This window comes from Carassius gibelio, chromosome B18 (genome assembly GCF_023724105.1).
Source record: "Carassius gibelio isolate Cgi1373 ecotype wild population from Czech Republic chromosome B18, carGib1.2-hapl.c, whole genome shotgun sequence".
Lineage (NCBI taxonomy): Eukaryota > Metazoa > Chordata > Actinopteri > Cypriniformes > Cyprinidae > Carassius > Carassius gibelio.
The window spans coordinates 24,958,949-24,970,379 of record NC_068413.1 but is presented as its reverse complement, the minus strand read 5'-3'; positions in this window follow the sequence as shown (position 1 = coordinate 24,970,379).

The window sequence follows — 11,431 nt, the reverse complement described above, 5'->3', positions numbered from 1 at the left end:
ATTCTGACTAGAACCAGAAAATCTGAGCATATCACACCAGTCCTCAGGTCCTTACACTGGCTTCTAGTTACATTTAGGATTGATTTTAAAGTACTTTTACTCGTATATAAGTTACTAAATGACCTAGGACCGAAATATATTGCAGATATGTTCACTGAATATAAACCTAACAGAGCACTCAGATTAGGATCAAGTCAGTTAGAAATACCAAGGGTTCACACAAAACAAGGGGAGTCTGCCTTTAGTTACTATGCTGCCCGCAGTTGGAATCAGCTTCCAGAAGAGATCAGATGTGCTAAAACACTAGTCACATTTAAATCTAGACTCAAAACCCATCTGTTTAGCTGTGCGTTTATTGAATGAGCACTGTGCAATGTCCGAACTGATTGCACTATATTTTCAATGTTTTATGTTTTATTATTGTTTTATTATTATTATTTTTATGTAAAATCATTTGCTAACTGTTATTAAATGTTTTAATCATTTTAAAAGTTTTAAAATTACTTGTTTTATTGTTGTTATTATTTTTCTTCATTATTATTTTACTTTCTTTTATGTAAAGCACTTTGAATTACCATTGTGTACGAAATGTGCTATATAAATAAACTTGCCTTGCCTTGCCTTACTGTGTATAGACCACCAGGGCCGTATACAGAATTCCTAAAAGAATTTGCAGATTTCCTCTCAGACCTTCTAGTTACAGTTGATAAGGCGCTAATCATGGGAGATTTTAATATTCACATTGATAATGCAAATGATACATTAGGACTTGCGTTTACTGACCTAATAAACTCCTTTGGAGTCAAGCAAAATGTCACTGGGCCCACTCATCGTTTTAATCATACACTAGATTTAATTATATCGCATGGAATCGATCTTACTGCTATAGATATTGTACCTCAAAGTGATGATATTACAGACCATTTCCTTGTATCGTGCATGCTGCGTATAACTGATATTAACTATATGTCGCAGCGATACCGTCTGGGCAGAACTATTGTTCCAGCCACCAAAGAAAGATTCGCAAATAACCTGCCTGATCTATCTCAACTGCTATTTGTACCCAAAAATACACATGAATTAGACGAAATTACTGACAACATGGGCACTATTTTCTCTAAAACATTAGAAGCTGTTGCCCCGATCAAATTGAAAAAGGTTAGAGAAAAACGTACTGTACCATGGTATAACAGTAATACTCACTCTCTCAAGAAAGTAACTCGTAGTCTTGAACGCAAATGGAGAAAAACTAACTTAGAAGTTTTTAGAATTGCATGGACAAACTGTATGTCCAGTTATGGACAGGCTCTAAAAACTGCTAGGGCAGAGCATATCCACAAACTCATAGAAAATACCAAAACAATCCAAGGTTTTTATTTAGCACAGTGGCTAAGTTAACAAATTACCAGACGCCACCTGATTCAAATATTCCACCAACGTTAAATAGTAATGACTTTATGAATTTCTTCACTGATAAAATAGATAACATTAGAAATACAATAGCGAATGTAGATTCTACAGCGTCTAACACTTCAGTTTCATCCATCGCAGCCAAAGATAAACTGCAGTGCTTTACAAATATAGGACAGGAAGAGCTAAATAAACTTATCACTGTATCTAAACCAACAACATGTTTATTAGATCCTGTACCCACTAAATTACTGAAAGAGCTGTTACCTGTAGCCGAAGAACCGCTTCTCAATATCATTAACTCGTCGTTATCTTTAGGTCACGTCCCAAAACCATTCAAGCTGGCGGTTATCAAGCCTCTTATTAAGAAACCAAAACTAGATCCTAGTGTACTGGCAAATTATAGGCCTATTTCAAATCTTCCATTTATGTCTTTAATTTTAGAAAAAGTTGTGTTTGCTCAATTGAGCACCTTCCTGCATAAAAATGATCTGTATGAAGAATTTCAGTCAGGTTTTAGGCCCCACCATAGCACAGAAACTGCACTTGTTAAAATTACAAATGACCTGCTCCTTGCGTCAGATCAAGGCTGCATCTCATTTCTAGTCTTACTTGATCTTAGTGCTGCGTTCGACACCATAGATCATGACATACTCATAGATCGATTACAAAACTATACAGGTATTCAAGGGCAGGCTCTAAGATGGTTTAGATCCTACCTGTCCGATCGCTACCATTTTGTTTACTTAAATGGGGAGTCATCTCATTTATCATCAGTAAAATATGTAGTGCCACAAGGATCCGTCCTAGGTCCCCTTCTATTTTCAATATACATGTTGCCCCTTGGTAATATTATTAGAAAATACGGAATTAGCTTCCACTGTTATGCTGATGATACTCAGCTATATATCTCAACGAGACAAGATGAAACTTCCCAATTATCTAAGCTAACAGAGTGTGTTAAAAATGTAAAAGATTGGATGACAAATAATTTTCTCCAATTAAATTCGGATAAGACAGAGATATTAATTATTGGACCAAAAAACACTACACAGAATCTTGTAGATTACAATCTGCAACTAGACGGATGTACTGTTACTTCATCTACAGTCAGAAATCTGGGTGTTATATTAGACAGCAATTTGTCTTTTGAAAATCAATTTTCCAATGTTACAAAAACTGCATTCTTCCATCTTAGAAACATTGCCAAGCTACGAAACATGTTATCTGTTTCTGATGCAGAAAAGCTAGTTCATGCATTCATGACCTCTAGACTGGACTATTGTAATGCACTTCTAGGTGGTTGTCCTGCTTCGTCAATAAACAAGCTACAGGTACTCCAAAATGCAGCAGCTAGAGTCCTTACAAGGTCAAGAAAATATGATCATATTACCCCAATTTTACAGTCTCTGCACTGGCTACCTATTAAGTTCCGTATCAGTTACAAATCATCATTACTTACCTATAAGGCCCTAAATGGTTTAGCTCCTGCGTACCTAACTAGCCTTTTACCACGCTACAACCCATCACGCACCCTGAGGTCACAAAACGCTGGACTTTTGGTAGTTCCTAGGATAGCAAAGTCTACTAATCGAGGTAGAGCTTTTTCACATTTGGCTCCCAAACTCTGGAATAGCCTTCCTGATAATGTTCGGGGTTCAGACACACTCTCTCTGTTTAAATCTAGATTAAAAACACATCTCTTTCGCCAAGCATACGAATAATGTATATTTTAAATTGTGAGTGTAGTTGCATCTGATCAAAGGTGCATTTTTATTCATTAGCTTGGGTTAAACTAATTTTACTTTGTTGGATTAGCAGCTATGCTAATGATGTCTCTATTTTGTTTCTATGTTTCGCCACGGGATTTACATCCCGTGGTAACTAGGATTTACACAAGCTCCAGTCTGGATCCAAAACACCTGAGAAGAGATGATGCTGACCCTCAGAGGACCTCAGATGATGCTAACCCTGAATCAACAAACAAAACTAACAATTATTGCTAAATGTGTGACTGCATCATATAATAACTTAGTTAATAATATTGATAGTTCATCGTCTAGCTGACTACGTCTTGTATTATTATTATTATTTTTATTTTTTCTAAAATCCTGTCAAATGTGCACAAACTACTAGCTACTACTAAATATTGTAGAAACATAATTTTCTGTAAAGTTGCTTTGTAACGATTTGTATTGTAAAAAGCGCTATACAAATAAACTTGAATTGAAACTTGAATAATCATTGACCATAGATCAGGCATTAATGAACACTGTTACTCACTGTTTGTGAATCCATATCGTACAAGTCTGTTTGTAAAGCCTGTGCTGACATTGCGACTGAATTAAATGTAAATGTTTGGGCAGGCAAAGCAGAGAAAGGGGAGGTAACATTTCCCCTTATGATGACATAAGGGGAATTTTCCTGATTGACCCGTCTGAGCTCGAATTTTCTCAAAGGCAGAGCAGGACACCCAGGGCTTGGTTTACACCTATCAAAATTTCTAGCCACTGGGGGACCATAGACAGGCTAGGGAAACTCATATTTGTTACGTCTGGTGCGGAAAAAAAGGCAAAGAATCCAATAGTAAGTTAAGAAAAGAGATTTATTATACTCAGGCACTAATGAAATGTTAATGTCAGATTCGCTGGGTGAATCACAGATGAGTAAAGACAGGCTCTGATGCAGGCAGGCATACATGCTGATGATACCACCACTCAGGACTGTGATGCAGGGAAGCAATGGGCGAACCGGACCGGCGGGATCCAGGAGTCCGAAACGGAGAGTGAAGACCAGAAAGCGCATGAACATCCAGAACCACAAACACACTGAAATGAACTGACAACACGGGTGGGTGAGAGACAGGTAATTATAGTCCCGGTGATGAGTACAGTAGGTGGCGGTGATCAGAGTGATAGGTAATCAGTAACCACGCCTTCAACACAACCGCATGCACAGAAAAGGTGAGACAGTGAATTTGTGAACCGTGACAATATTAATGTTAAAAAACCTCATAAAGTTAAATTTTCATGTCATGGTACCTTTAAGCACTAGAGACAGGTCCCAAGAGGGTATGGAGAGGGGCCAAGAAGAATTTAACCTCCAGGCCCCTCTAAGGAACTTGATGGCCAGGTCATGCTTATCTACCAAAAGCACAACCCTGACCCACTTCAAGGCGTAAGCATGTCTCGTAGACTGTGCTCTTGCCAAAGTGATGGTGTCAGCCACCTCTTGGAGTAGGTCACCTAGAACCTCTGTGTCTCATCCAGGAACCAGACATGAAGTTTCCAGAGGTCTGGGCGTGGGTACCACAGGGTGCCCCGTCTCTGAGTCAGTAGACCGTTCCTCATAGGAATCCACCAGGAAGGGGCTGTCTCGAGGAGCACTGGTTTGGGAAACCAGGTCTGAGTGGGCCAATACAGCACCACAAGCGAAACCTGCTCTTTGTCCTGCCTGACCTTGCACAGTGTCTGTGCGAGAAGGCTCACTGGGAGAAATGCATACTTGTGCAGGCCCCGATGCCAGCTGTGTGCCAGTGTGTCTGTGCTGAGTGGTCCCTCATTCAGAGAGTAGAAAGGCTGGCAGTGAGAGGTCTCTTGAGAAGCTGTGGCGACGTGACGGTTCTAAGCAAGGCGCACTGCTAACAACTCTAGGCAATTGATATGCCAGTGCAGATCGGGCACGTCTACACCCCCGACCCATTGTACATGTTGCCGCAGCCGGTGGTGGAGGCATCTGTGTAAACCACAGCATGCCTGGAGACCTGTTCCAGGGGCACCTCTGCCCGGAGGAATGTAAGATCTGACCACTAGGTTTGGCGACAGGCCGGTGTAACTTGATCATGAAGGGCCCAGCTCAAGACTTTCCAAGTCCAAGATTGGCCATAACCCACCGCCTTTCTGTGGTACAATGAAGTAAGAGCTGTAAAACCCCGTCCTTATATTGGCTGGAGGGACCTGCTCTATTGCGTCCTTCAGTAGGACTGTGATCTCCACCTGCAAGATAGGAGCATCTGTCTCCTTCACTAGCAGATGCCACTGAACTTGGGGGGATCCTTGGGGAACTGAATCACAAGAAATGTGGAGGCAGCAGCTGCCTGCTGGGGCAGAATGTGTCAGATTGCCTTTGTCACAGGGGCATTGCGGAACTGTACCTTGTCGGTGTCCCTCATATCAGCCAGACACAGCCAGAGAAGGTGTTCCTGGACCACAAGCAAGCCCAACTGGTTTGGAGGTGATGGAGAAGTGGTGGGACCCTGAGGGAGGGTTCCCTGAGGGGTGTGCCACCACTGTGACCCTCAAACCACCCGTGCTACTCCTGGAATTATTTTTCACCTGGCAGCAGATTCTTTTGAAACTTATGTTACATTTCCATCATGTTTTAATACTGAGGAGCTAATTCACTGTTTAATTCCACCTGTCAAAGTGTTTTGGATATTTTTGCTCCTTTTAAAATTACTCATTCTAAGCCAAGAACAGAGCCATGGTTGAATGATATTACTCGCGCTGTCAGACGTGAATGTAGGGGAGCTGAACGTCAGTGGAAAAAATACAAGCTGCAGGTTAAAGCTGTAATCGGGCCATAAAAGTTAGGCCCGACAGGACCGAGCCCGACAAGTACATTTTGATTGACAGCTTTTTAAAAGCCCGAAACCGTTTACAGCCCGACATTATTCAAATGTGTGCACAAACACAGCTCTTTTGCCTTTTGTCAAGAGTTAGTCATTTATACATGTTTTAACATAATTTATTCATAACTAACGTAGACTAGACCACATGGAATTGGAATAAAGAAATAAAATAAAGACCTCTGTTACATCTTAACATCTTAACCAATGTACGAATAAAAATGAGTAGTTTTTAACAAATTAAATTAGGATAAATTGTAAATTAGGATTTAGGAAATAACGAAATTAAGATAAAGGCTCCGCCGGATTTGCTGTAGATGGCTTCAGCGCGTTCCTGCGCTCACTGATGGTGCATCATTATTCACTTAATATTTTCATTATAAACATCGTCAAAACTTTTCCACACCTCAGACTTTGCTTTAGTTGCTGATGCAACCAAAATGTAAACGCCAGAGGCAAGCCTCCGTTACACCTACTCAGCATCCATTGTCTCATCTTTCTCGCGCTTTTTTGTGGATAAGGTATCAGTTATCAGAAAACACATTATACCTCCTTCTGTGGACCCCTCTGTCATTGATCACTTGCTCAGCTGTTTTAAACCAGTTTGAGCCTGTGTCTCTTTCTCTTTTGAAATATGTTATTAATCAGATGAAACCCTCGACCTGTCCCACAGATGTAGTTCCACCATGTTTTTTAAAGGAGATTTTTGATACCAATGGGGCCCCTTCTTTAACAATGTAAACGCAAAGTGTAAAGCGCACGGCGCTTGTCCAAATCCACTTTTGTTATTTTAACGACGGAAAAACGGTCCATGAGCTGGGGTGCATTTTTGGAATGGGTTGTCCCTATTCTCTTAATAAGTAATGGGTGTAACATTCAATGAACCAATCATAGTGTCATCTCCCATTCCCTTTTAGAGTGAGATGCACTCGCACCATGGCGGATCGCTATTTAGATGGCGGAATTTGTTGCCGGAAAAGCTCAAGCAAAGAAACTGATCTGCTTTTGTGCAAAGTTAAAGTGTGTGAGCAGCAGTGTTTGGAATAACAGCGTTTAAAAGAACGGCGTTAGGTAACAACGTTATTTTTTCAGTAACGGGGTAATCTAACGAATTACTTTTCCCGTCGTTACAACGCCGTTAACGTTACTGAACGTTAAATGCAGTGCATTACTATGCATTGATTTAATAAACTATGCAATCCGAACGCACCCCTGGCTCACACAGCTAGTGAACAGGTGGGTTATAAACGAAATAAGCGATTATGACTGGCTAAGGCAGAGTCATGTGTTTCATGGTAGTCAATCAGAGCCAGTGTTTTTATACACATGCCGGCACACGCGGCAGTGCCAGCGGTGCCAAACACACACACACGCAACAGCTACACAGAGATTCGCAGCAGCAGCAGAAATAGCGAGTCAGGAGGAATCCGATGAAAAGTTGCTATTTTCAAGGTGGAGATATAAGCACTACTTCAAATTCATTGTGGTCAAAGGCAAGAACATGCATGTAATGTGTACATGTAATGTGTGACACGCATCTACAAAGCTAGTGGCCAAAAATAATTTTCTTACAAAGATAATACTTGAAGTGCAGGATAAAACTCTTGCTGTCTGTTGACGTGCAATAGATATCGAAAGTTATGAACAAACACCTGTCTGTTCTACTCATTTCAACTGACTTGTGAAAACTGCAAAAAAAAAAAAAAAAATACAAATTCTCTGACATATAGACTTTTTTTTTTTTTTTTTTTTTTTATAGTAACGCAAATAGTTACTTTCCCTGGTAAGAAGTTACTTTTATTATAGAGTAATTCAGTTACTAACTCAGTTACTTTTTGGAACAAGTAGTGAGTAACTATAACTACTTACTTTTTTAAAGTAACGTTCCCAACAATGGTGAGCAGATCATCTACGGGACAAGCAGGAATCTACCAAAGCTTCCTGAGGTGAAGAAGAAATGGGATGAAGTAGAATTTCATTCATCATTATAAGTAGTAATAGGCTGAATTGCAAATAGGTAGCCTAATTATATACACGCAATGACTATCCATCATTACATTTTATATGTATGTAGCCTAGACAACAATATTCTTTTACAATTTAATCCTTTTGTTTTTAATATTTGGCATGTTTGTGTGATGTGCATCCTTGTGTGTAATAAGCAAAGTCTACGCGCACTGTGAACCTGCCCAGAGGTGCATGTTATAACCAAAGCATAATGCTCCATTTATATTAGACTTTAGCATAATGCTCCATTTATATTAGACTTTAGACCAGGTTTGAGTTAGTCTATGGGGCAGTCTATTTTCAGCTCCTTAAAACAGCAATGCACCAGCAATGCACCTGAACACACCTCTTTCTTCCATGGGCGCACAAATGGGCGCAAATGCATTTGCTAATTAAACGACGTGGTGCTGGATGGGAAAATGGGAACAGCGCCGGATTGAAACTAGCAAACACACTTGTGCTGCGCCTTGCATCAAATTGCGCCAGGTTTATGATAGGGCCCTAGGTGTTGTTCCACTAGATTTTAAACATACTGTGGTCCAACCTCTGATAAAAAAAAAAAAAAAAAAATCCTACCTAGACACTACGATTCTGTCTAATTATAGACCAATCTCTAAACTCCCCTTCCTTTCAAAGATATTAGAGAAAATAGTCTGTACACAATTGCATTCTTTCTTAGATACCCATACAAATTTAAGTATATCAGTTGGGTTTTAAAGCTCTTCATAGCATAGAAACGGCACTCTTAAAGGCTGTTAATGACCTTTTATTGGTTACTGACTCAGGAGACTCAGCAATTCTTATGCTCTTAGATCTCACATATGCTTTTGATACCATTGATCATAATATATTACTTTACCGGTTGGAACATTTTGTTGGTATTAAAAGTACTGCTCTGAAGTGGTTTAGGACCTACTTATCAGATAGGACTTTTTCTATCCGCCTTGTTGACCATGTTTTCCCATCAGCACCCTTTCCATTTGGAGTCCCTTAAGGCTCTATTCTCAGCCCAATGCTGTTTTCCTTTTATATGCTCCCATTAGGGTCAATTCTAAGGAAATATTACATTTTGTTTCACTGTTATGCAGATGACACACAAATTTATCTGCCACTGAAACTAAAAAATGCCAGTTCTTTAAAACTTATTTTTGACCTTGTCAAAGACATTAAGGATTGGATGGCCTTATTTTATTTTTTATTTGTTTTACTTTTTAATGAGAGCAAGACTGAAATCATGATATTTGGTCCAAACTCTACTAATAAGACCTCTAACATTGATTTGGCCCCTTTTGGTTCCCTATGTTAAATCCACTGTTAAAAATCTAATGGATAAAGATTTTAAACTTGAAAAAAACAGATAAACTTGGTAGTCAGGTCAAGTTTTTGTCAATTAAGGCTTTTATCTAAAGTTAAGCCTTTTTTATAATTTATTGATTTTTAAAAGCTTATACATGCTTTTATTTCATCATGTTTAGACTATTGTATTGCTCTCTATGTTGGTGTCAACCAGGCCTCTCTCTCACGCTTGCAGTTAGTGCAAAATGCAGCAGCTCGACTTTTGACACGAAAACGTAAACGGGAACATATTTTGCCCATATTGTCTTCGCAACATTGACTTCTGGTTAATTTTAGGGTTGATTTTAAGGCTTTACTGTTTGCTTATAAATCCTTAAAAGTCCTAGCACCAACTTACCTTTCTGACCTTATACAATTGCACATCCCATCAAGGTCTCTGAAGTCTGCTGTTCATATGCTGCTGACGGTCCCTAGAGTATGACTGCACAGGGGTGATCTGCCTTTACAGTAGCTGCCCAATAAACTCTGGAACTCATTACCTCTGTCTGTGAGGATGGCCCCAAGTTGAACTGCTTTTAAAACTAGTCTTAAAACATATTTTTATTATTCTGCGTTTAATACAGTCTAAGAGTTGTGGGGTTTGTATTGTTGTTGTTTGTTTTATGACCCTTTTATATGTACAGCACTTTGGTCAAATACTGTTGTTTTTAAATGTGCTTTAGAGATGAATTAAACTTGAAACTTTATAAAGACGCACCCATGAAGCTCTTTTTAAAGAAAATTGCTCTTTCAGGGAAATGATCATTTAGTTCTGAGGTGCACAGGGGAGCTGGCCACTTGCAGCACAACAAAGGGGTAGTGCAGTGAAAAGGTATGCATTGCACCTGCTGCTTTCTTATAGCTGGACGCAGTCATCGCATGCCAATATGCATTGGCTTGTTTAGTTTACACTCAAAGTAGATTTGTCTATCAAATCGATATCCCAATTTGTCGGTCGCCGACACATCGTCGATAGTGACCGACTGAAAGGTAACTAGGGGGCTCGAGAGACTGACTTTGTTCTCAAATTATACATATTATATAACTTAATTCTCAAGTTATATAATAATAATTATTATATATTATTATATATTATTATTATTATTATTATTATTATTATTATTATTATTATTATTATAAAATGTATATGGTTTAACAAAATTATCAGTTTTATAAATGCAGACAATATAGTCTACATATTTTGTTCAATTAGGCTGTTTTGAAGTGGCAGAGGAGTATCCATTTCCCTTCATCTCAGTCATATGTCTGGAGGCCAGAGATGGCAGCCCAATTAAGGCCTGCCGTTTAATCAATATGCTGCTTATTCTTAGAGCAGAATGTAAAGAAGTATTCTCATGAGAGCTGCAACTCAAACTACTCTGCTTTCAAAGAGGTGGAAAGAAGCAGACCCAGAGCTATTCAGTGAAATTCATTCAAGCTTTGTAACCACCTAGGATATCGCCAGATATCACCTTTTACCTTTTGAGCTACATTAAATTGTATCTTGACAAATGGCTTCTTGTTCATGGAAGGGATCATTATGTAAGGCCATGTAACATCTGGTTTTCCAATACACTTTGTCTGGAGTGTAAAGAGCACAAATGTTTAAACATTTTTTGAGGAAAAAATCCAATGTCTGTTATTACATATCTTATATATATATATATATATATATGTGTGTATGTATAAATACACAATCACAATTCACTTAAATAATAACAACTTAGCATGTAAATGGTGAGAGTGGCAAGGAAACATTATTTATACTTTAAAGGTATGTTACATTATATGGACAAAAACAGCCAAGGCTTTCCCCAAAATATCTTATTTTCTATAGAAGAAAGCAAGTCATACGAGTTTGGAACAACATGGGGCTAAATGATTAAATAATTTCTTGAAGTGAGATGGAGGGTTACCTAGACTGCCAAATGGGGCCAGACCAGCAGTAATGCTGAACTCTGTAAACAATCTTAGACCCTGTTCTGCCCTCCATTTTCTAGTCCACCAAAAACATGTAGCACAAGTGTGGTCATATTACGTCATATGTAAGAC